The sequence below is a fragment of the Calidris pugnax genome, unplaced genomic scaffold, assembly GCF_001431845.1.
Source record: "Calidris pugnax isolate Ruff unplaced genomic scaffold, ASM143184v1 scaffold44, whole genome shotgun sequence".
NCBI lineage: Eukaryota > Metazoa > Chordata > Aves > Charadriiformes > Scolopacidae > Calidris > Calidris pugnax.
Window position 1 is genome coordinate 10,812,397 of NW_015094506.1, and position 27,085 is coordinate 10,839,481.

General features: G+C 41.2%; 1 long non-coding RNA gene across 1 annotated transcript in view; it reads left to right on the forward strand.

The window, feature by feature from the left end:
* LOC106901232 overlaps positions 1-27,085 on the forward strand; it is a 117,595-nt gene that overhangs the window by 48,961 nt on the left and 41,549 nt on the right. The window contains exon 6 of the long non-coding RNA XR_001414287.1: positions 6,099-6,230. This is a non-coding gene — a long non-coding RNA (uncharacterized LOC106901232). The remainder of the gene's footprint in view (positions 1-6,098; positions 6,231-27,085) is intronic.

Consider the following 27,085-nt stretch of genomic DNA (forward strand, 5'->3'; position numbering starts at 1 on the left):
GATGACAAAAATGATCACATAGAAAGTGTGTCATGAAACTGGAGAAGAGCTTCCTAAATGCTGATTTTTAATTACTAACCCTTCCTTCTGCAATATGCTGTGGCTTAGTGAATGCCCCAGAACAAAAGCCCTGGATTTGCTAAAGCTTACACTGGCTGAAGTCTAGAATCATTCAAATCCAAAGAAGTCATTCTTGAGTCATCCATGCCCCACCAGGTTTTTTACTGGCTCGACAAACTGTTCAAATTAAACTGATGCTGTGTTCTGTGTATAGACAAATCCCAAGGCTTAAGCCAAGGTTGCTAAATCTCACATGCAGTGAGCTGAAACAAAATGTAAACTCTGAGTCAACAGGGAACATTATGGGTGTTGAGCAAATGAGACACGTTGCCACAATTGCCTTATTAATGTGTGTCACTATAAACTTCACCAGTGCCTATAAAAGCTGATCAAAAATAAGTTAGGAGTGGCTCAGCTGGGCAACTAGTGCTTTCACTGTCTGCTGATTGGAAATTAACATACTCTTGCAGGCTCCTCACCTGCCTCCTTGCTTGAGAAAAGCACGAGCAGCTTATATCCTCAGTGGCATGTATTTATGTTGTTTCCAAAGCTGCCTTCATTGGTGACTCTCACCTGGGGAGAGTAGGTTTGATCTTCACTGTTGCACTGAATTACCACTTCAGCAGCAGCACTGGGTAGAACCAGTGGATATCTCTGGGCAGAAGGCACGGTCCTAAGTCATGCAGGTAGAACTATATGGGCTCACATACAGCAGCCTTAGTGTCAGAGCAAACATATACAGCTAAATGCAGTGGATATTGTATCAGCTCTTTTTTATCAAATCGTCCTTATGTCAAAGGAAGAAAAAATACTTTAAAGAAAAGATTACTATCCTGAACTACCTATATAGCTACGAGCATAAGACATGTAAGACATTTAAAAAAAGAACACAGCTTAAAGACTGCTGCCTACAAAAGGTCTGCAGTAATATTTCAATTTAACTTGTGTTGATTGTACTTCTGGATTAGTTTACAAATAAAACAACTTCTATGAAAGTTTTGGTGTCTAATATCAACTAGGAGTATTGGACTGTAGTATAAACTTGACATCGGAGTGAAGAAGCAGATGAGGTTCCATAAATACAATATGCCCTGTAGTAGGGGTCAGCTATTTTATGCATACTGAGTAATACTAACCAATCCTAAAACGTGAGGAAACATCCAATTTAGATGATTAACCCCATAAGATGTCGTCACCTGTTAGGTCAGATCCTTTTGATAATGTTACAAGAACAGATCTATTTTTACCCTGCTCCGCAAGTGCTTTGGTCCAAAGCCTGAATGAACAGGTGTAAGAACATTATCTGACCAATATGAACTCACCTATTTTATATATTGTACATGCTCACACTTTTATTTATAAAATGAGTTCACTGTCCCTGGCATTTTACTTGCACTGTTTCTGTCTGTTGAAATCTGAAATGAAAGAAAGAAGCACCAGTATCTTCTAAACTTTTATGAAGTACAAATTAAGTGAAAGATGTGAGGTTTTTCCCTCCTAGCTTAGTGAAGGCACATAAAGTTTCATTTAGTTTTCTATTACTTCAAGAGTAAACCAAAGTAGTTATTCACAAGTTGTTGTTGTCTATGTTGCATCTTAGGATTTTTTTTAAAGTTTTTGCCTGCCGAAACTACTGAGAGATGCCATAGAACTCTTAAATTCTCTGTAATGTACTTCTAAAAGAAAAAGTACAATACAAGCAGAATTAACTTGATTTTCTTGTTTTGAACAACACTGTGGGTGTTACGGGTTTGTTTACTTTTCAACAAAGTTTTTGGAAGGAAATGATTAAAACATTATGGCTGTGTGCTCTGTAAGGATCTTTGCAATTCATGTATGGTCTGTCTTTAATGAAAGCCTGTGAATTTCACACACATCTCTGTATGCATACCTTTCTTTTCCTGCATGGCTCAGGGTTCCTAAAGCAACCAACAATCAATTGAAAGTTCCTGGTAAGATACCAAGAAATTTCATATAGACAAAATGAAAAACCAAGAAAGAAACAAATGCCATATTGGAAATGTTGGATCATATGACTTTTAGACATACTAGGGTCAAATGTCTGTCTTTAAATCAGTACTTTTTAACATGTTTTTTACAGAGATTTGGTAGGAGAGTGGCTGTACAGTATTGGCAAACAAGCTCTGCTGCTTGTTTGCAGATGGCTCATAGCTACCACATGGATAAACGTGGAATTTTTTCCAAGCATTTTTAGCAAAGTCTGTGTGTTAAAAGCTGAAGCTGACCACCCTTTTTATTTAACCAGGACTGGTATTTTTCACTGAAGTTAAAATTAAAAGAACTAATGGATATTTACTCAAGCCAATAATCTAAATGAAAGCACTACACCTGTATGTAACTAGGATTCCAGGAGAGGTAGATGATACCACTGTGTGTTGTTAAGGCTGCACAGCATGTCCCGGTATGATTCTTGTAACAGTTGCTTGTAACTTTGAGACGTTTTAGCGGTTTTGGCTGCACTTTTCAAAAGTTGATGTCTGCTTGATGTAGAAAACTTTGACAAATAGCAGCCAAGTGATTGAACCATTTCTGGAAGGAAGGTGAAGGGAAAAATATGTTGCTTTATTCCTTTAAAATATTCTTGAAAGCTTGTCTGGGGGGGAATGGGGAAAGGAGCGGGAAGCACCTAGATGATGAAAAGAGAGAGGCATGGAGGTGGTGCAAGAACAGGGAGCGAGTGAGGAGGAAAGCTGGGGCTGGAGAGGAGATTAACTGAGAAGGTTATAAGCTGGGACTTAGCTGGGCAAAAAGGAGGACAGGTAGCTACAGGGATGTAGATGAGTATTCACATATCGAGGCCAGGGATGGAGACTACTTGGGAGAAGCACTGAAAGAGAGGCAGATTGGGCAGGGTGATTGAAGACAAGTTAGGAATGAGGTAACTGGTACACATTGGAGTAACAAACTGGGAGGATTTGTCAGCCTGGGAGCTGCTGGGAGACTGATATTCAAGCAGTGACTTTGAAGGGAAAGGCAAAAGGAGAGTGCTGGACTGGCTTAGCCAGAACAGTGGGACTGCTAGAAGAGGCTTGCTGGAGAAAGAGGAGGACACAGATGGATAGGCAAAAGGCATGGGCCTCCGACCAGGAGCTGGTATTACAGAAACCCTTGGATAGGGACAGATATCCCATGGATAGGGACAGATAGGAAGGGCTGGGCATTGTGAATAAAATCCAAGAAGAGTGGGTGGGAGTTTTACCTCTCAGAATACATTCTACTTCTGTCATGGAACCCCGCTATCCCTGAATTACCTTTCCCATCAGCCAATAATGGTGGTAAATGTTACCTGACAAAGTAAACGCCTTGCATCCTCTTCTACTGGTTCACTGGCAGGAAGGCAGCTTTTCTGGCTGAGGGAGAGACCTGTGCTTTGTGTTCAGAAGTCTTGGCTTGTGAATGGTTGCAGGCACCTGTGACAGGCACACAGGAGTTGGTGTAGTGATTTAGTGTGGCATTTCTGTTCTTTTCAGGTTCTGGTTTGAGAATAGTCTAGGAAATTATACACAAAATGGTACTTTTAAGACTGCAAAATCAAATGCTTCTAAGTTAGTAAGTAGCTAAAAGAGCCTGCTCTGAAATCAGAGTGATTAATTTCCTAATGCACTTATTTTTCTTTTGCATCCCTATTGAATTTATTCACTAATCCTCCTGTGACGTGATGGGGCTTTTGTACCTTCTCTTTGTTATCTGCAGCATCCACCTAAATCAACTCTTCAGCTCTGTTACAAATTAGAACCTACAACCTCAAGCCACATATGGGAAGATGAGGAATATGCAATTACTAAAAACCAGCAAAAAGTGTGATTTAAATCACACAGGCTTGGCTGGCACTGCAGTAGAACTCCATGGCAAAAAGCCACATGCATTTGCTTTCGTTGTGGTACCTTCTGCTTTCTTCAAGTTTATCTTTAATCACTTGCCAATTTTTGCAACAAATTAGGTAAAGGGTGTCCAGAAAGGGTAGCCTCTGTAGCTACATTGTCTGGATTTCATCCCAGAGGAAATCTGTGTAGTAGAGTATGTACTAAAAATGGGTATGTAATAATATATTTTAAAACCTCAGTTCAGTGTACACAGGTAATTCTAAGCACAGCATCATGTCACACTCTGGTGCTTTTAGAGCTTGGAAAATACTTACAAAAGCAGGCTTAACGTTTTGGCTTTGGAGTTTTGTGATAACCAGGCCGTGCCCTATAATATGTTCTGTGATGCTATGGCTGCTGGAGGATTGAACAAAAAATACTGATGTGAGTCTCTGCTTTTATTTTGCAAGTGCATTTTTAAATATAAATCTACTCAGAAAAATGACTACACCTGACATCAGCTTTCTATATTTATAGCTGTTACTCTCTCGTCAAATGTTCAATTTACCCAGCTGAATGACTGCTGTATCTGCTAGTAATCAGCAAATTAAACCTGGGCCATACAAAATTAAGCAATATTCTTTTAGGACCATTCCAAGCTGGGTTTTATAAGGGAGGACAAGTGCTGGTAGAGGAGGACTCTTAGCTTTGCTCCCATGTTCCTCTGGAGATCTGGATTGTCCACATGCTGTTGTTATCTGTGACTCTTTTGACCTGGTGTGCTACATTGGTGTGTGAATAGGAATGGTAGTTCTGCTCAGCACCTGAAGAAAGCGTGTTTTTCCTCAGCACATTCCCAAGTCCCAGCCCAGTGGGCAATATACTCCTGCCTGTGGCAAGATATTGGCTGTTGGCTTTGTCTTGTAACTTGGTGCAGCGAGAGGATCAGCCACCTCTCCCAGCCTGTTGTTGTGGAGTCCAGCCTGGCCCCTGTCAGGAACTGCAAGACCTGTGGTCAGAATTGTGGCAGTTGGTCTGTTAGTGTAGGCAGAAGACTAGAAATAAGTTTTCTCCCCTCCAGCTGATTCATGTCTGCTATTCCACAAAAAGCAACACTTTGCTAACGTTATGCAATTAATGCTAATTAAGTTAGAAAATAACCCCTGAACACCCTGAAAGCAGACAAGAAGAGTAGTCAGGTATCCATGCCATTTTATAGAGTCACTTCGGTGCCTATAATTGTGCTTTAGAAGAGAAACACCTGAGGGAAAGTCATTAAGAAATTACAGTTATGTAGATAAATGTCATGGTTTATTTCTGAATGTAAAAGTGCAACACATAATAAAGGTGTACTAAATTGCTTTATTAGAGTGACCAACACTTTGTTTGCTCAGGGCAGCAAGCTACAGAGAATTGTTTCAGTAGTTAATTGGTAAAAGGAGGGTTTTGAATGTAGAAGGGAATTCTTTTTAAAAGGCAAATCAGAGGTGGGGGACTGAGACACAGGCCCCAAGAGAGGAGGAAGAGTGAGTGTGGAGTATAAAAACCTCAGGGGAATGAACAAGGGAAGAACTCAGGGATTTTACTCTTTTCTGATTTATGGGTGCTCTGCCTTTTTCTCTCCTGGAGGTATGAACTCCTGGTTAGTGTTTCTGAAACTATAAACAATAGTTTGTCTGTACAACTTCCTCAGACTCTCCACCAATGGTCCATAAACCTCCTGAGAACTGTAGCCCTTGTGTTAAAATTGCTGGCTTGCATAAAGTGAGTAAATGAGTAGCACCTTGCTGTGTGTGGAGGAGCCTAAGCCAGGTATCAAAACAATATCCTTTCCTGAAGGAAAGAAACTGGCCTTCACTTTTACCTCACCTGCCTACAGGTACCGCATTTCAAACCAGTGTTTGAATACAACTTTGGGAGGCATGAAGCATAAAGGTTAAAACATAATCCCAAGGCAGAGCTCTTCATCCTAGCAATGAGAAAATTTAGAGGTAGAGCTGCTTCAATAATTTAGTACCAAATACAAAATGACCTCTGTTACCTTCCACTGACGTCCCTGCACTGGGAGGGACTTGATCATTTGCCTAGAAATTGCTTCCTCTGTAATTGTTTTCCAACCATTGAACTTTTGGGTGGGAATTTACCCTATCAATGTGTTTTTATGTCAGATGCCACATTACATTTGTAAAAGACAAACACCTGTATCCTTCACAGGGCTGGTTGCTGCTTGATTGCCCTTCCTGTCACTGATGTGCGATCCACGCTGTTCCTGCGCCTTTCCAGAGTTTAAGAAAGACCTCTCCCTTAAGAAAGACCGTGGACAAAGACTACACTTTAGAAAAGCAGGTAAACAAATAAACAAGTAATCAGTGGAGGACGTTTGTTTATCTATTATTTTAGTATTTTTTTCTTCTTTGGCAGTTATAGTCCATTGTCCTTTTACAAGCAGCTTGTAGGAATGAACAGTTAGGCTGTCCCACAGGCATTCTGCCTGCCTGTGTGAAGAATGTTCACTATCAGTCAAGTGGTTGAAAATAAAAGGAAACCTTGTACTGAACCTCATTAATGTGTAATAAGATGGACTAGCTTGTTATCTTGGAGATACAGACCACTCTACCCTGTAACAGAGAACTCCTGCAAAACAGAGAAAGAGAAAAATGAAGTGCTTGTAGGCACAGCAGTGTATTCACCATAACCAGAATTGCTCCAAGGCAAGCAGTGCCTCTGCTTTCAGCCTGGGCAGTCACAGAGCTTCTGATAACTATGTGATAAGGAAAGGTGTGGCCCTTCCCTTGTTAGATAAGTGGCTGTGTATATCCTGTTCTCAAAATCTGCCTGCCCTGTCATTTAGCTGCTACATGTCCAGGTATGTGTGAAATGAGTTATCTCACTGGAGGCTGCGTCTATGTCCTGTGAAGTGGCTAATGCAGGCTCACTCTGTGCTGTGATAGGCACACGGTGTGTCATATGGACAGAGGTTGCATATCTGTCCTGGCAGACATGCACACACAGTCCCACTTCGTGTCTTTCTTGTGGTGGGACCTGCCTTTAGGCTTGAGACAAGACGAATGCAAGTGTTGAAAGGACTGTGAGGCCTTTAGAAGAAATGGCTGCCCAAGTAATCATCTGGTTTGTGGCTTTCTGCCTGTCCACATTTCAGGGACACTCTGGAAGATGGTGTTAAGAGTGGGCTGTGGCCTGGAGGAACTGTTTGGCGTGCTGTATTCAGCTCATGAGCTCACCACCTCTGCACTAAAAACACTCTGACTCACTAGGCAGAATTTCATCCATTAGTGTAATTAAAAAGTAAAAAGAAATGAAGCAAAGCTAATGAGCCTTCTTTAATAATCTCAGTGGATATCTCTAAAACAGAAACATAGAAATAATTTCATTTTAGAATAATTAAACTTCAATTCATTGAAGTTTCAAGAGTGACAAGGTTTTGGAAGCATAACAAACTGGGTTTAACCAAATTCCAAATTCCAAAGTAGAGGTCACGACTTGTTATCAAACACATAAAGTCTCAACATTTTTTCTCATGTTAGGAGTGCAAACAGATGTTTTGAAGGAGTAATACATTCAAGTTGTTTTGTAAGCATGAGACTGGAAAGGGAATGCCTGTCTGGTTTTACCTTGTGTCTTCTGAGGAAGGCAGGCAGGCCAGCAAAGGGAACAATATTCAGATTTTCCTGAAATGGGAACCGACTGTGAGTAGGAAAATCAAAGTATATATGTTACTTATGTTACTTTCCTACTTTCCTTTTCTCCTATACTTTTCCCCAGGCTTCAGCTTGGATATGTAAGTAGCCTGCTTTTTACTGATCTAAATCTCAATTTTCACTTTCTTATTATGCTAAAAGGCTACAAGTATATCAAAACCTGAAAGGCATGGAGGGTTTGTGCTGATGTGTAGGTGCTGGATGCTCCTCATTTTATCTGAACCATGTTGGAAAGTAATGTGTCAGAAACTGGGAAAGATGTACTTATTTAGTGCACTTTAGCATGAAACCTCCCCAGCAGACAGGTTCCACTGGGAAACTGAGTATTGCCCAGTCAGGCATGGATAGACACAGTGCTTGACCTCTAGTCTGGAAAAGCTTAGTTCAGGCTGTTATCCCTTCCCCCAAACTGTGGGTCCATTCAGTAGCTGAAGGTGGCTCAGCTCTAGGACCATGCCTACAGCAACAGTAACTGTAATAAGAATAAAGTGCTTGAAATCGTGGAACTGCCTGCTTAAATGTGATTAGCTCTAGGAATGGTTGGATGGGTTTGCATAAAATAAAAATAGCAAGAAACTTTGTAAACAAGTCAGTTCCTTTTTTATCTTATTACGAAGTGTACTTCTTCGGACTTCCAATTCTGTCTGGGAGGATAGGCCGGAAGGCCAGGTGTTTTTTAAGCTGTCCAGTGTTACTTGAACATGATGCTTCAGACTGGGGATCTCCTGGCTTACTGCTTCCAAAAGTGTCTGCTGATTTTCATTCCTGCCTCTGGCTGCATGGTGCTGCTTCTTCCTTTATGTGAACTCCAGTGCTTAGCTGCCTCTATGCTGATTCAACTCACTGAAGCAGCAGAAAAAACATATCTGCTTTTCTATTTTATTTTTTTAGATTAGTTTTCTGCCTCTTTAGTAAGTTGTATTGGTTCATTGAAAGACAGCGTAAGGCGAAAAGGAAGACCAGATGACTGAGAATGGTATGAGGAAGCTGGGACACTCCCTTCCCTGGTTGCTGTAAGGTGTTAGATATACTCAGGTTGCCTTATGTTGGGAATTGCCCTCTAAGTATGATCTGCATGAGTATAAATACCTTGTATGTTGATGTGGAGAATGTGGTTCTTACCGATTCTCCTGAAAACTGCCATGTGCCTGACTGCATGTGGTGCTTCCCTCAGTCCCTTGGTTCTGTGAGGGCTACCCAGGTAAGCACGAATCCTTATAATACCGTGTTTGTGGGTGAGGAAGGGGATGTGGGTTGAATAGGATTATTTTGACAAATCTGAGTGCAGAGCACGTAGAGATGAGCAAGCAGGAAGGAATGGTAACCTCGTCTGGGGGATAGAGAGGGGAGGGCAGGAACCTTTCAACCAGGGCATTAGCTTTGATCAGAGCCCAAACTTTTGTAGACAGACAAAGGTGATGTAATATTCCCAGGAGCTGGCAATTACTTCACCTTAAACACCCCTCTGAGTTTGACTCACAGAGAAAATGACTTTATGTGAAATACATTTTGAAAACATTAGGGGGAGGATTTGGATTTTATCACTTATTTAAAAGGCATAAATACAAAGCTTATTTCTGGCACTCCAAAAAATCAGTTGGCTTCCATAATATCCAGAAGTAGGGTAGGAGATTTCCTCTGGATATCTGTACAGTAGAAGTAAGCATTAACATTAGAGATTAAAAATCATGGTCTGTGTTCCTAAAAGGCCCGTTTTAAGAGCTTGATAGGTATTGCTATGTGATGGCTTCAAGGGTCCACCATCATAAAAGGCAAAGAATCCTTGTATCAGCTGAACCTGGGCACAGAGGGCTGGCCCAACAGGGTAGGTGTTCAGTGCTCTCCCCTTGCTGAGGAACAGGTCCAAGAAGTGCTGCAGAAGCAGAGCAGCCTGTGGCAGTGTGCCCTGGTAGGCAGGTTGTGTCTTGTAAGGATGCTGCTCCCTAACTCTACAAGATGGTGGCCATCAGTGGCTAATGCTGGACATTAAGTGGCAGAGAAACCTGATATTTGTATGAACTTTCACACAAGATGGGGGATAATAAGTTAAGTAATTTATTTGTATTTCGGCCCGTTTAAAGTAGTGTGTAAGTATGGCAAAGAAGTTGAGCTTATCAATAATAAATACTCCTCTAGCATGGATACTTCTTCAGCTTTTTCTGTAGAAGTGGGAAATAGGGCTGATGAGTGCAACCAGGGCTGAGGCGATAACCCTGAGCTGTGGAGCGTTTCTGAGGAAAGCAATGGAGCTGGCTGTAGCACTGACAAATTAATTTCCACCCTCTGGAAAGAATCACTGACTTCCCCTCTGTGTCTTTGGGCCAGGAAGAAGTACTCAGAACAATGAGATTAGAAACAGATGGAACCACTGTTATGTTAGGAGTTGGAAATCCCGTTTTTTTCAGAGTTTTAGGAAGAGGAATGAAACCTTTTTCTAGTTTATTTTACAAGCAAGGTTGCAGTGCTATGTACAGCTGATGCACATAAGCTTTTCCCAAATACTATAGACATTAACAACAGCTCTCCAGTAACTGAAAGAGGATACAATTTTAGCAAGAATGTCAAGCATTTGTAGGAGCAGATAGTTTGAAAACACAACAGCTTTGCCTCGCCAGGTGGCTAAGTTTGCTTGATTACATTGACAGGAGAGTAGAGCAGTACAATGCGCTGCATAGTTTGTTCAAGTTACCAGATGAGACTGGTTGGTACTGGCTGAACAGTAACTAGCTATTATTGTAGGTTTCCTCTCACCAACTTTTATCTTCATTCATCCTTTCTTTTCCCTTCTTTACAAATTGCAAGAACAGCTCACTTGAACAGCTCCTTTCTACCTCTAACTGTGCTCTGAAATACTGTGATCCTGCAATGGCTACGAAGCTACTGTATTACAGCAAAAGCACTTATCATCTCTCAATAAAATCAGAAGAGTGGAGCAGTGAGAACCCAACAGCAGGGATGGGACATGCAGGTGAGGTTTAGAAAAGCTGTCCATCAGGAAGAGGAACAAGGGCTGGAAGTTTGAGAGGTTGCAGGGGAAGAGAAGTGGGGCCACCTGACGCAGGAGGCACTGCTAATTGCAGTGGAATTGCCAACGGTGGAAACAGCCTCTGCACTTTGGTAGAGTCAAGAAGGAAAAGATGTCAGGGAACAGGCAAGGGAGATGTGGCCACTTCCCTGTCTGCACCTCACTTACCTCTTTTGGCCTGAATGTTGTGTACACAGAAGTCTGCATGGCTCCCTTGCTTTACTGAAGGTGTCTAGGAGAGCAATGGAGAGGCTGTGCCGTTCTCTGAAGTGTTCCGTGTCATTTTCAGAATAGGAAGTTCAATTGCTTTTGGGGGGAAAACCCTTTCTTGCCATCATGCCTATCAACCGGGCCCTTGTTCATCCTCCGTCTTTGCATAGTTCTCCAATGCTAGTAACAAGGCATGCAGGACACTGCTGCTGTGTCTGTGAACTCAGAAAGAGATATCAGGTGGGGAGGTGAACTCAAACAGCAATGACTACAGCACCAAAATCTCAGAAGAGTGGGGCGGCAAGCATCAGTTAAGTGGAAGGTGGAAGTATCCACCCAGCACAGATAAACTGGAGAAGAAAGAGAAGAATGGCAGAAAAAGTGTGAGAAGTGCTCATCCAAAGTGGGTCCTGATGTCCAAATTTTTTTCTGGGCCGTATCTTCGACAGTGTAATACTGGCTGAGTGTCAGTGGGAAATAAGATAGTAATATTATGACTTCTTTTCAACTCCTGGTAATCTCAGTATCTTCTCTGTATTGATAGGGTTTGCATGCATTGTCTAGCAGAGTGCTTAACAGCCAAGATCTTCTTTCACCTCCAGTAGATTTTCACTAAGAAAAGGTGATGATCCCTTTATGGTGTACCAGCCTTCCTCAGCATATTGCTGGCTACTGCCACAGAACTGGGCCTTACGCAGTAATGATTGGGTTGGGCTAGATTCCTGTTTCTAGCCTTTTAAAAAATATTTTATTGTTTTTGAAATTAAATGCAGAAAGTGCCTGCAGATTTGTCCTTGCAGAGTCTGGGACTATGAATACAGTGAGCTGAGGCTCACTGATAGCGGTGAGAGATGAATCAAACCCGTGGTTTATCTCACTTGGAAGAAAAACAAAGCAGAGGAATATATATGTGAGGGGACGGGGATAATAAAGGGGAAAGGGACAAACCAACAGTTTAAGCAGTGTGTGCTGACTTCAAATTGTTGGAAACATTCTGCTCGGCGGCATACACGTTTGATGAGGTCTGTGCTTACAAATGCTGTAACTACCCGTGCATATCAACTCAGTGTAATCTTTTGTGGGGTTAATAGCAGTAAATGATCAACTTAGATTTTCCAGATTGTCTGGAAGTTAAATTTCTTTAAATCCCTTTGGGTGGAGGTAAGGTAAGTGCATAGCTTGGTTCTGTGCTGTGAGCTGTAACAGGATCTTGCTGGAATATACTAGCATGGGTAGCCTTCAGGAAGGCAAGGTAGATGTTTATTGATATGAGGGGAGAGCAAGGGGGAGTAGAGTGAAGTTTAAAAATTAACAGAAAAAGCTCAGCTTTATAATTCCAAATAAGACCTTTCAGCTGTGACTATCAGTAATAAATTGAAAAGCACACCAGCCAAAAGAAAGCAAATGAAGAGTAGTGACACTGGAGCATCCTGAAGTCTGAGCAAAACAAGTTTGCATGCCCTAAATTGCATGTATGCTACATTTTTGTACTACTAATATGCATGAAGTGGATGATGTGGGTGTAACACAACAGTTGTGCAACCCACCAACAACAGTGGGTGCTTGTAGGCACCTCTCAGGTGGGTGTGGTGGTGGCCCTGGGAACAGCGTGTCTGGCAGTGGCAGATGAAGTGGCAGTCAGATAGGGATCATCAGATGTTCCTTATTAAGTGCTGACAGAAGCTGAAGGAGCAGAGACAGAAGGCTGCCAAGGGCAGATTAGCATTAGGGAAGTTTTGCTAAATGGAGAGTCACATTAATATGTAAGAAACTGGAAGACTATAGGCCCTGGAGCAAAACAGGTAAGCAGGGCAAGGCAGGCTGTGTAGAGCCAGCGAGCTCACTTGCTGACAGGGACTCCCTCAGTCCTCTCTGTTCTCATGCCCTTTTGTTGCTGCAGCTGATACCTTCATTTCACCCAGCATATTTCAGCCAGGTTTCTCCTGCTCCATGACTCTGCAGTTTGAGTGTTGTCTGCTTGTGGGGTGTCTATTTGTTGTGTGGGTATTGCAGAGGGAAAAGCCCATGAGATATCTCCAAGCCAGGGACAGTGTGTGCTCCTTGTTCTCTGTGTACCCCCATCCCATATGCCAATCTCCCATCCCACTGGCTGCCCTTTCCCTCCACTGCTGTCCATGCCCTGCATTCCCTCTGCCACAGCCAGTGGCTCTGCCAGCTCCTCCAGCCCCCTTGGCTTCTCCAGTAGTGATGCTGTGCATTTCTCCCACTGTCTTCTCCCTAGGCATTCTTTCCTTTCTTTTCTCCCACCCCGCAGTAAAAGTTGTCTCTTCAAGGATGGGCAGGACTTGCAAAGCTGAGCTACCAAGATGGGGTGAGATGGAGATGGCAATAAGGATAGGGGATGTTAACGGTTCCCTTGAAGTAACCTGGAATTCATGGTAACATGGAAGTGTTTGAAAAAAACAAGCTCAGGTCAGTGGATGTAGTCTCTGTTTTATTGCTTTCTTTTCAAATTTTCAGCCAGTAAGAACGAAATGTTCCTCTAACATGTGAGGAAATGTGATCAAAAATGATTTCTCAAAGTTGCAGCTTTATATACAAACAGTCAGAGAATTGCTGTCGAGCAGAGCACTAGGTCATGCTTTCCTTGCCTAAGACATTTTGAATTTTTTTTTCTTTTTTTATAGCTGGCAGATGCTCTTTACTTGCACTCAGCTCTTAAAGTAAAGCTGGCTTCTTTCCATCTTGCACAGAAGTATTATAAGCAGGAGCTTAGAAGCAGAACAAATTTGAACAGTGAAAAGTTGTGCAAATCACTTTTTTTCTGTGTAGGGAAGCTGAGGCACAGACAGGCTCAGTGTTAAAGGTTACACAGTGAATCATGTAGCAGAACTAAAATTAAACATAATTTCAGGTTTTCTGCTTGCTTTTTAGCTCATAATTCTGTTTTGCAATGCTGATAACACAAGTGTGATGTTTCTGTCTGGTTAGAGTATTTTCTGTGGTTACTTCAACCTGATATATTTACCAAAGTTGAGTTGCTTGGTTTGGTTTACTCATATCTTCTGCAGAGGTTAATGTAAAGTTAATATGGTTACTAAGCTTATAGGGAGTTTGTGTCATTATGCACTGAATTTTACAGGGTGCTTTTTAGTCATTTGCAGGCTACAGCCTCTTTTTTTTCAATATATGTTAAACCTCTTAAATAGAAAGGTCTTCTGCAGCTAAGAGCATCAGAAGGAATCAGTGTTCTTAGCAGAAAAGGGACATTATCCAAAATAATTATGTGAGAAGCTAGGAGGAATAAGACTTGGAGTATCTTATTTAAAATAATCTGTCACGTAAATCAAAGCTACTGGATACACATATACAGTCTGGATCTCTAGATCTCAGTCAGCTGAGATGTTGACAAAAATAATCATTGTGATGAAGTTTCTCATGCACTATATGTCCTTAATTTAAAATAGTTTTAGTCAATATTTTTATATCTGGAATGGAACTTTCTTACAATGCCTGTCCTACTGTTTGCAATCAAGTCCTGCAATTGTGATAACAATCTTGATAATATCTATCCATCTCAGATTACATTATCTGAGAGTTAATAAGTTTGTATGTAAGTGTCCTGTACTTGATTTTACTGAGGCTTCAGAACAGTACTTAGGCACATGTGCAAACACTTTAAAATTCTATTCTATTAAAGTTCTACTGACATCACAGTCAATAAGGTGTTATATACACTTTTTTGGAATGTATGTTCGTTTCTTTATCAGGCGCTCTGTGTGATGCATGCACCCTGCGTGTCTGGTAAGAGAGAGCATCTAAGAAAAGAAATTTGTCTTCCTTAATACAATGAGAATAGCATCCGGTAGGTATAGAAGCTGTCTTATAGTTCACAGAAATTCAAGATAAGAATGAACAATTAGTTATTTCTGACAAAAGAAGTTTGTCCTATAATGCATTTTCTAGTTCTTAGGAAAGAATTCAAGTGGTTGGTAATACTATGTATTTAGCAGAAGCTTCTTGTGGATTAATTTCTTCTCAAAATTCACAATTTTCTCATTATTTTAAGTATCTACATAATTGTCATGTACAATACATGGAATCTCAGAGCTGTCTCACGGGAATTAAATCCAAGTTCTGCAAGTATACAATAGCATTGTGATGTCTGAGCTATGGGACCATCATAGTGTCCTTCAGAAAGCATTTTTTAAGTGTAGTGAAGCCAGCTTGAGCATCAATCCTTGCTGCATTCTAGATTATACAAAAGGGTGATTTTTAAAAAGTGGGGAAGCCAGATGTTGAAATCTCATTGACTTTCAGAAAAAAAAAAGTTGTGAACATAACTTCCCTTTGTGCTTTTTTTGAAAACTAAGTGTGGAGTTCATGTAGTTTTGCTTTCTTTCCCCCTTGCTCATACGATCTCTTTCTGGTGTTAATCAGAACTATTGTTCTCACATGGGCTGGTCCTGCAGGGTGGCGAGTTGTTAATTGCATGGTGCGTGTCATCTGCTTTAAACCATGTACAGTATTTCAGGGGTAACCAGGGGTAAGCACCCTGAAGTTTGTTTCCTGTTATCACCTCTCTTTTATGAAATGCGCAGCCTCCTAAGCCTGTCCAAATAAACAGAACTGAAAAATACTTGTTTTGATGGTTGGGTGTTGGAAATGTATGTACCGGTGCTTGTTTTTCTTTCCTGGGGCATGATGAGACAGTGCATCCTAGCCACCTTATTTTGCTTGGCCGTGCTCCTTAGTTTCACTTATGTGGATGCAAAATAATATAAAAGAACTTGGGCCGCACCATATTTGGAAATTTTTCATTTAAAACATGTCCCACTGTACAGATTTGCACCACAGAATAGAAAATATGAACTACAACTATTTTAGCTATTTTGATGTAAGGTTCTATAGGAAATACTATCACACTGCGTTTTGAGTTTTCCTTAAGGTCCTGCATACCTTTTTGGCTTCTGTTTCTGTCAAGCATTGTTTTTACTCCATTTGCTTTTGTTAACCAATTTTAAGTTCAACATAGAACCAGTTTGATCAGCACACTTGAGGGACAGGCAAACAGCCGCAGGAGGGACAGGGACTTCCTAAGTCGGCCTCATGCTGGATTTTATGTGTTGTAAGACTGGGATCAAAGTTGCAGTTACCTGTATTTGTGTGGCAGTATCAGGCTTTCTTATCCGTGTGGTATTTTAAGTGTTATTCTGTGTATTTCTTAAGGGCCACTGTCAACTTAATCAACTGCTCCCAGCTTCCTATTCGTGTCCGTGAAGGGCTTCTTCCATCATGCTGTCAGATCTGTTTGGGCCCTTACACGCTTAACAGGACTGGGAATGGATCCATCTGAAAAAAGCCATTTATTTTGCTGGGTTGTTTTACAGATGGATCAGCTCTCTGATCAAGTTCATCGCTTGGTTGCTCAAAAAGCTAGGCTGGCAGAGTAGAGAGCGTGCTAAGATGAAGAAGTTGTTCAAACCAGCCAAAATAGTGCTGTTGCCAGACACAAAACTCATCTCTTATTGCTCTGCTGTGAACAGCTTGTTTTGATACCCTGTGCATCTGTCTGGTGGACCAAAGACATATCTTGTTGTCCTTTTGCCTAGATCATTCGGTCTTGCATAATGTTGAATGAGGAAGAAAATCCTGGTTTATGTTTTTAAGAACCCCATTATTTCATCTGTTCCCCCAAAGAACCTTGAGGACTTTTTCACAGTCCCCTTAAATGAAAGGTGAAGCCATGTCCAAGAGATTCAAGTCAACTTCCTGCACTTGCTGTTAGCAAGTTAGATGAAGCAGTATTATTGCCAGAGGAGCTACTGGGTAATATTGATGTATCTGCTTGGATGCAGTTTCTGAATTTTATGGCAAGTGACAACATGCTGAATGGCCATATCCTGCATTATTCCATGGTTTCTCTTGTCCTGCTGGTGTTTTTTTTTTTCACAGTAGGCAGAACAGAAGGCACTTCAATAATAGCCTTATGACACTGGAGGGTATTTAAAACTGCAGGCTTGCTTTCCCTCTGACACATAATCATTATTGGAATTGAAGAAGGTAGTAGGTAGAGGGTATCTTCCAACATCAAAAATATGTTTAATCATTCGGGTCTGTGGTAAGGAGTTTAAAGATGTGATTACAGTCAGAAACTACAGAAATTAAGTTATGCTAAGGGGAAGGAATAAAAGATGCATTTTTGTAGCTTACAATAAATGGAATAGAAAAGATAGAAGATTGTATCAAATTTTATTCCCTTCATTGCTCATCTAATAAGGTACAATTATTTGAATTAATTTAAATAACATTTTCTTGGTTTTGTCTTAAGTGAACACTTCTGAAACTAATGTATCCAGCTGCACAGATCTCATGTGAAGATTTTCTTTTCCCTTGTCATCTTGATCTCTATGGAAATTTAGACTCAGATATGACAAGTAAAACAATCATCCTTAAAATGAAGTTGCTTCCAGGGGTAAGAGACTATGCCAATAATGGAAAAGCATTATTTTTCATATATTGTACTTGACATGAAAAAACTCTTGGATTTTTTTTACTTGAATAGTTTTAGACACCTTTATGTTTGATTTATTAGGAAAAAATACCTATGCAGTTAACACTGCCCTCTCCCTATTGGTAGTCAATTAAATGAGGCATTCATATATAATTTTAAACAGCTGGTCTTAAGTGACTTCACAAGGACATGTACTTACCAGTAGATAACTTTGCAGTTGCATCCACTACATCTGTTTATACTGTTATTGCATGAATGCAAGTCTCATATTCTTGGAAGAGTTTGGCATTTGCATTATGAGGGTCCTGTGCTCTTAAGTTCTCAATACAATGCACTGACTTCTCAGAAATAAGCTGATGAGCTGAAAAGGGAGAAAAGTGGTTCATACACAAGCTGGGAGATGTAATTTGCTTCTATTAACCCTGAAATGACACCTTATCTTTATAATTGATTTTTTTAAGGAATAAGTGGGCTTCAGTTTCTTGTTCCCTTTTAAATTACCTGAACTATTGCACGTCTGTCTAGAAGCCTGTTTCAACGTGCAGTTTTAAGAAAAGTGGTAGCTGCCTAAGATTATCCACAGTGTTGAGGATGAACTTGGAACAGTTCTGGGGTTTTTTATATTGTGGCAATAGATTTCTTCATATGCTGTTTGTGGTTTCCTATGCTCCAAACCAAACAGGTTTTTTCCTTCAGAATTTCTGCCCACTATATATTTGTGTTATTTGTGCAACTAATCCTCCCTGAGTGCAGTACTTTGAACTTATCATTGCTGAATTGTATCCTACCTGTTGAGTGTCTTTTCAAGGCCATTTTGAACTCTGCTTGTTTCCACTGTGGTGCTTGCAACACTTTGCAGCCTGTTACCATTTGAGAGGTGTCTTTGCTACTTTATCAGCCAATACAGTAATAAGAACACAGAATAAGGGCAATACACCCATCTAACATGAAACTCTATGTAAGGTACTCTTAGACCGTGAAATTACTTGTAGTAATCTTATAGTGAAAATTACTCTCTGAATACAGTTTTCCAACTTGCTTTGCGGTCAGCATACAAAATCTGTAACTTGATAATATTCCCAGGTTTAGTTATGGGAATGTTCTGTGAGACAATATCAAAAAACTTATTAAAGCAATAGCAATCTCTATGATGTCTCCTACAGCCATGGGGTATTTTTCGTTTTAACCGCCCTAAGAAAGGGCTATTTGCTTTGTGCTTGTGGTTCAGTTCAGCAGGCTATTTATTGAAAATAGAAGTATTGACATAAGCAGGTTTTACTAGAATGAACAAAGTATAAGGGTTTCTTCAAAGGCACATTTTTATTCACTTAAAAAATAGGAACCAGTCAAATATTTGCGTGAAGAAAATTCTGCACAATCTAGTCTGCCCTCAAAGCTGGTGGTGCTTTAAAATACAGATCTCTCCTGTGATTAAATACTTTGAACTTTGAGGTTTCTGAGAGGAGAATATTGCTTGTTTCCTACCAAACTGAAAGGAAGTTAAAGTTTTAATGATTGTGTCTGGATTACAGGATGTAACAAGAAAAGTCTAAGTAATTATAAATTCTCTGCTTCAGGGGCATCTTGGAAGATGTCTGAATAAAGATGTACTTTACGGTAGCTGTCAGAATTGTATTTCTCCTGTTGTTTTGTCCCCTGGTGCAACTTGAGGCCATTTCCTCTCATTCTGTCCCCTGTTACTTGGGAGAAGAGACCAACACCCACCTCGCTACAATCTTCTTTCAGGTAGAGAGTGATAAGGTCTCCCCTCAGCCTGCTTTTGTCCAGGCCAAACAACCCCCACTCCCTCAGCCACTCCTCATAAAACTTGTGCTCTAGAGCCTTCATGAGCTTCGTTGCCTTTCTCTGGGCACCCTCCAGCACCTCAATGTCCCTCCTGTATTAAGAGGCCCAAAACTAAACACAGTAGTCGAGGTAGGGCCTCACCAGTGCTTAGTACAGGGGGACAATCACTTACCTAAACCTTCTGGCCGCACTATTTCTAATACAAACCAGGATGCTAGTGGCCTTCTTGGCCACCTGGGCACACTGCTGGCTCGTATTCAGTTGGCTGTTGACCAACACCCCCAGGTCCTTTTCTGCTGGGCAGCTCTCCAGCCACTCTTCCCTAAGCCTGTAGCGCTGCATGGGGTTGTTGTGACCCCAGTGCACGACCTGGCACTTGACCTTACTGAATCTCATCCCATCGGCCTCAGCCCATTGATCCAGCCTGTACGAGTCCCTCTGTAGAGCCATCCTACCCTCAAGCAGATCAACACTCCCACACAACTTGGTGTCACCTGCAAAATTCCTGAAGGTGCACTTGATCCCCTCGTCCAGATCATTGATAAAGATGTTAAACAGAACTGGTCCCAATACTGAGCTCTGGCCAACACCTCTTGCGACCAACCACCAACTGGATTTAACTCCGTTGACCACAACCTTATCCTTGTATTTACTTTCTCTTTTAACACCTCTCCAGTCTCTTATGGTGATAGATTCGCAATTAGCTCTTCCTGACTTCACATTTTCATGGATTAAAAGACATTTTGTACATTTTCATTTGCAGTACATTTAAAGCATTAGATTCTTGTATCTCTTTATCTTTCACTGAAAGTCCTTTACCAGAAAGCCTTGATACGGTGCTACAGCAGTGCAGGATCATGGAGTTGCTTTTACAAAATCGAGGAAGGTTTGTTTCACAGGATAATTTTGGTTTCTACAAAGCATGTTTGGCAGTAAAATTAGACATTGCTTATGGCTGTTGCTGTATTGGTGCAGCTCAGAGATATATCAGTTGCAACACTTCCTTAGACTAAGATTAATTTTTAGAACTACAGTCAGCTTAAATGCAGTAAAAACGATCAAAAGTCTCAAAAGCACAATCTGTGATGAAAGACATAGAGGAGTAGGTTTGTTTAGCTTGGAGAAGAGAATACTGAAGTATGGTAACAGTCTTCAAATACTTGAGAGGTCATTGCAAAGAGGAAGGGAATAAGCCTTTGCTCATATTGTACTTCTGGCTTTTGAACCCAGTCCAGCACAGTCACTAGATCTGTGATTTATACTATTACTAGTGCTGCTGTGAAGTTATTGGTACTGTTGTCAGTCCCTGAGCCAGTGGAACAATTATCTTTTTTGCTGGCTAAAGCTGAAATATCATCTGCAAGCTGTTGCCTTCGAAGTGAGTGAATGCAGGAACCTCAGCCTTCTGCTTGGCTCAGTGGCTGAAGGCAGGTTCTGCTATCGCACTTGATTAATCTTTTCCTTTCACCTTTCCCTTCTGTCACTGTGTTTTGGGAACCAGCTAGTGTTAGCCGCAGTTAAGGTTTTTATTTCATGGTTGGTTGCCTGCTGTTTGTTCACAAAGGCTAGTTAACTTTTAGTGAAAAATGAGAGGAGAAAACAGTGTAGGAAAGTACTGAGGGTGTGCCCATAAAGTATAGGTTCAGGTGCAGTTGACGGTTACCAGCTTGTGCTAGAACTCATTTGATGACTTTCTGTCTGGGGAGGTTACAAACCTAAAATTTGCACAGTTGATCAAAAGTAATTTTTTCTTTATTGCTAAAATAAAGAATGACGCTGCAGAAGGGGGCTGATGACCTCTACTCATGGAGTAACCTCTACTCTTGTAGGCTATTTTTGGTGTTCAGACGTCTGCCATAGATTCAGATATGGTTTCACAGTGAGCTTAAGACCGCTTGAAAGTAGTGGTCCTGCCCTACAAATATATTGATTGAGTTTTCCTGTGGATCATTCAGTTGTTCTGAGTTAGTCCCTGGCTGGTTGAGTGCTACAGCTGATGTAAGGGCAGGAGCAGACGGGGAGGGAAGGGCTGATGGCACCCATGGAGGACACAGTGCACAGCTTGTCATGGTGGCTGAGTGTGAAACTTCAGGCTCAGGACCAGGCTGAGGTCAGGCAGCAGGAATTGTGCCAGCACTGTGGGCTTTGTTCAGTTCCTGTTTGCCGCGTTTGCCCAACACGTTGTGCATTTTATTTTTCGTAAGTCCATCGGAACTTGTCCCCCTCATATTTTCAAATTCCCATTACCTAGGAGAGATGAGTGAATGGCTTTACTGTCTCTTTTCTCTTTGCTTTTGGATTGACTCCTCTGTCAGACTTGAAGAATTATGTTGTTTTGCAGCACTACATTCTCTTTGCCCTTGCTAATTCTCAGTGCTATGACATGCCAGGTTGATTGAAGAGGTCTCATGAATGGTCTTCTCTATCAGCATAGAGGATTTTAGAGGGAGATCAAAGCATTAAAAAACAGGCAAGAGTGGTGGGTCATCTTCTCTGGCTTCATGCAAATTATGTCTCCTCATGGACATTTCTAGAGCTGACTTGACTGGATTATCTGATTGTCTCTGCTGACAGGAATCACATTAATAACAAGTGCTTCTGAGTGATAAGGTTCCACAGGTATCTGTTGTCAGACTGGGCCATCACATTAAGAAATCAACAAATTAACTGGAAGTGACTGAAATGAACATGAGAGTCAATCTACTTATTTGTGATTGCTACTTCAATCCCTTGCATTCTTGCTGTGTATACGGTTACAACAAACAAGTGGCTGCAAGTCTACAGCTAAGGAGGACAGCTTTAGGACCACAGCACTGTAATTCCATGGACGCATATACTAGCTCAGCCAGTCTCAGACGGAGTCAGTCCCGTGGTTCTCTGTCCCCGACACTGGCTTAAGCCCTCAAGTTTGTACACGTGGAGTGAAATAGGTGGAAGATGCATCCCTTGAGAACTGACTTGAGCAAAACAAAGGCCAAATCTATTTTTCAGCTGAGTAAGTTCCCCAATCCTGTTTATTGTAAAACAGCAAAAAACATCTGTGTCTGCCAAAAGGAAATGGAGACATGGGGTGGGAGAGAGAGGGTGGACCCGTGAGGTAAGGGACAACTTATCTCAGAGGCAGAGCCAGCGGATGCTAAAACTGTTTATTGAACTATGAATTAAGGCAAGTGTTGGCAAGTCTGTTTAAACTGCCCTAAGCACATTCTGGGCACCATCCCCATCTTTCAGGTAACTTATTCTAATTCCTCAATCTCCCACTCTGCTGTTTGTGCAACTGGGGAACTGACCCAGCTGAAAAAAAGCAGAGTTTAGGTGGTGATGGGCGGTACGGTCAGTTTGAAATCTGGGACCTTCCAGACATCTGCTGTAGTGAAGAAGAGAGTAAGATCAAACTGCTGGTGGTGGGAAGAAGGTGGGAGCTGTTTAAGCTGGTGTTGCCACTAAAGAAAGGGATCAGTAAACTGAAGGAAAGATGCATTTGTTCATATGAGAAGGGCAGTTATTATTGTTATAAATACTTGGGGTTTTTTTTAACAATTGGCTTAAAATTCTGTATCTTGAAAAGATTTCTCATTTTCCAGTGTGAAAGCCATAGCATTCATTCATATGTGCTGAGAGTCTCTTTCATAACTCACATTTTCAGTCACTGGGCTTGTCTTTACTATTTTTAATTTTCTTCTATAGCTGCTGTGTTTCTTCTGACTCTCTACTTAGTCATGTATGAGTCTTATTTTTTTTTTTCTACTTCTGTTTTTTTCTACTTTGTTTCATTCACTGGAGCACATGATCTGTTCTGTTTCATCTTTGCACTAGAATGATTGGATTCTGTTAAAGGGACAGGAAAAAGGCTATGATTTGGAAAATGAGGTTTATGCTCTAATATTTGGCTCTTTAAATGTGTGAAGTTCTCTTTGCTAGTAAGGGGCCCATCCTCATGTAATGAAAGAAGTAGACTGAAATCAAGATCAGATAAAAGAATAGTTCTCTTATTACTGTTCTCAGTACTTCTCTGTAGTAGATAATCCAACTGTTTTCTCTTTCAGGAGAGTGAACTATATTTGCTTTTCATGAGGCATGGTGGTAATGGTAATGGCATGGTAATGACTTGCCATATGACCTCTTGCCTTGCAGTGGTAGAACAGCGAATAGGGCTAAAAATTCCTGGTCTCTAGCCATTGATTTAAACTTCTCCATCCTTAAGCATATTTCTAGGCTCTGTCTTGGGGTTACCTTGCTTTCCTGTCATTAAAATGACAGAACGTGAATGCTGGAAGCATGGGGGATGTTTACACTCCAATGCGATACAAGTTACTACCCTAATCAGTGCACTTACACTTGCTACCCACAAAGTAATTTTTCTTTCGACATCCTGTGTGAGGGATTGATTTACACATTCTACATAATTCTAGTCAGCTGAGCAGTTTCCTGTAACGGTGAAGAAGCCAAAATTGACACCATTCAATGTGGATCCATCATGTAACACACTTACCTATCATGAGACCAATCTGTGCAAAATAGATATGTGGTGTAACTGTATACTGATGTGAGCTGTGCTGAGCTGGTGTCACACTGAAGTCATCCATTATTTTCAGAAGGCTTTGCTTGTCTGTTAGCCTAGCCTCTCAAAAATAGGTTTATATTAATAACTTTATGCTAGGCATTTTATGTTGAAATACATTCTTACTATATTGGGATTTTCATCTATCCAATAAATGTCCACCATGATAAGCAATAGAACTCAGCGCTCACTAAATTTAGAGGAAAGATTCTTAGTCTTAAATTATTCACCAAAATCTTATTTATTTTTGTCAGTATCAGCTGGCTTTTAAGTAGCAAATGAATTGTTGAGTAGATCTAAAGAAGAGCCTGCCAAGTGATTGGTATTTGAATTCAGTAGCTTCATCAAGAATGAGATTCCAGCAGAAATGAAGGAAGTCTTTCTTCATTTGTCAGTCTTCATAATTGAGACTGAAACAGAGTTATAAATTACATCTTTCCTCTGGTGGGAGCTATTCATGGTGGATAAGTGTTTGTTACTCTATGGCGTTATCTCTGCTATTGATGTTTTTTCATGCTCTCTTACTCAGACTTCCTGTGCTGCTAATTTTAATTCCATATGGAGGTACAATGGCATAAGAAGTTGTCTGTGCTGGTGCAATGAGCAATCTCTTATGAATGACAAAGTTGTACTTTTACAGCAACTAGAGAAGCTATGAAATTAACAATTGATTGCCTGACTTTTCAATTAGTCTTCGCACTGTGACAGGAATATTACTGCTCTGCTGCTCTGCCTTGCTAACGAGGGAAGACTCAGCTACTGGGAGAGATTCTAGCATCAGGTCCTATCTTCGTTATGTCCTAATTCTGTATTTAACCTGAGTTTTGCCCTTCAACATGGGATGTGTTGTTGAATCTAAAGCAACTGTCAGAGCCACATACAAAAGCACTGTCATAAGCTACCTTGGTGGCTTTTTTATCAGCTGCCAGGTGGATGTACTCGTACGAAGAAGTAATCAGCCTTTTAACACCTACCCACAAGCTGTCTGGGCTCTCTTTCCCATACACTACTTACCTGTGCTGGCTCTCTCTTTGCATCATTGGCCTGAAATGGGAGACATAAACCCTTAGCATCTATTATCCCAACCTGCTTACAATCTCTTAATTTTCATTCATCTCTACATTTTAAGCAGTGGAGCAGTGGACCTTCAGAAAGCCAAAAGTCTTCATACCAGTGCTTGACTGCAGGAACATATCAGATGCCTGGTGTCAGTCTAAGCTGAAGAGAGCAAGACCTGCTACTTTAATAATGAAGGAGGAACACTGAACTTCAAGCTGCTGCTGTTTGACCAGAGGATCAACTGGGGGATCTGAAGTTTAGTGTAGAGAATAGATAAGGGGACTAAGGGGTAGTGGCTGGAAATCCAGTGGTAAAAATTCCAGCGATTAAGTGGGCTGTACGCTGGCACCCCTGGGAGCATGGGGCAAGGGCAAAGGTATCCATGTTGAACATGGCATCTGCAAAGACCAGTCAACCCAGGCAGCCAGCAAAGGGACAGTAAGTACAGAAAGGGGGAGGTTAAGTGGCCTTATCCTGCCTTGGAAAAAAGGTCAGTTCTGATATACAAGATGCATATCACACAAAGATTATAAGCACCACATATTAGGACTCGGCATCTCGGGCCAGGAAAGTGGACGCAGTTGTCTTTATTCCTGTTTCGAAGGACAGTTTGAAACATAAGGAGTGTGCTTTACCTTGAAAGCTCGCCTTCAGCTTTCTGTTTGAAAATAGCACTGTTGCTCATTTACCAATGGATTTCTCACTTTCTTCTTCCTTCGTCCTAATCACGCTGTTTGGACTGTTTGGTTCAGGTATGAGGGGGCAGAAAAGGCAAGCGGGACTTTATTGTTGGGTAGGTTTTCCATGTGACCATGGTTGTTGCTCTAAGTTGATGGAGTGGCTCTGCTGGGCTTCTAAATGCTACTTCCCTCTACTAATTTCTGGGATCCCTTTTTCATTCATGCACTTCAAAATAGCTGGCAAATGGAGAAAAAAGAGGAAATCTAGCACTTCACAGCAGATGAGTTAGTTGGCTTCTCAAAATAAGAAGCATTTATATACAGACTTAAAATGTTGTATCCACCTCGTGATCAAATCTAAATTGCCAGGAGTTCGCATGCTTCCTTACCTGTTTAAACCATTTGCCCATTTATACAGTCTGTAGGTTATCACAGACCAGACTATTGCCTAGCTGATTTAATTTCTTTCTGGAGAGCAATAAGCCAGAACTTTTGACTTGCTAAGACTTCCAGGCAGTAATTCTTTTGTATGAAAAACATCTCTTGTCCCCCCTGTAGTTTGCAGTCCCGGTACCGTCACCCGATTACATGAGTTCCTTCAGTGCAAAATAGAGAAAGATTTCTGTGGTATGAATGGAAGGTAATGCCTCATACATTGTAAGTAAACTGTTTTTTTTTTTTTTCTTCCATTGTAGTATGTAAGGGTGAGGTCTCTTAGGCATAGCACAGCAGATCTAAAGGTCACTGTCATGTGAAAAATGTAGTTTCTCTTATTTTTCCCTCTCTTCCTTTCTTCCTTTTCTTCCTCCTGTGACCACCTCTACAACTCTCCCCTTCTTTCCCAGCACTCCTCTTGCCCGTGTTAGGTCAGTTCAGCTCACTGAACCCACAAAATGCCTAACTCAACATGAGCAAGTGAGTATTCTTCTGAGGATTTAGTGAGCCAGTTGAGCTGCCAAGCCACGCAAGGGATGGAGCAGGAATGCACAGAAAGGAATGGCAGAGGAGGCAGCCCACCCCTTGTAACAGCAAGATCTGGCTCTTAGATCTGGCCAGCTGCAATGTGAAACTGTACCTGAGTAAAAGCTTGCAGGAGTCTGAAAAGGGCACAGCATAACCACCACTGCTGTTGTGTCTTGTGCTAACTAGCCTACCCACCTCCTTGACTTCCAACAACTGTTTTGAATAATTAGAAGTTAAATTTAACTCCAAATTTATTCTCTGGGGATAAGTCCTTCTAAGAATAATTCTCAACAGACAGAAGATTAATGGCAGAATGAGCAAACAACAGGAGCCAGTGAACCTCAAAAAGAACAAAGATGGGACTAATATGTTTTCTAATCCCCAGGAGTGGGTCCTTTTCTCTATTATATGTGCACATACTTTGACCAAATTCAGGCAGCTACTTTTTTAGCATCAAGGATTTTCAATGCATGTGGAAATAGAAGAATGATTATTTTTGTCACATGCACATAAGGATTATATCTACATACAAAGCAGCAACGGCAGTGCACCGTACTGCATCCCAAACGAAGGACTTTGTGCTACTTTCCAGGCACTCTGAGTGTGTTAGAGAAATGGTATTCCTCGCCATCTTCCCTCTGGCAGCTGCGTTGCTTGCTGTGGCTATGTACAGCCTCAGGGCAGGCGTGAAACATGACAGAAG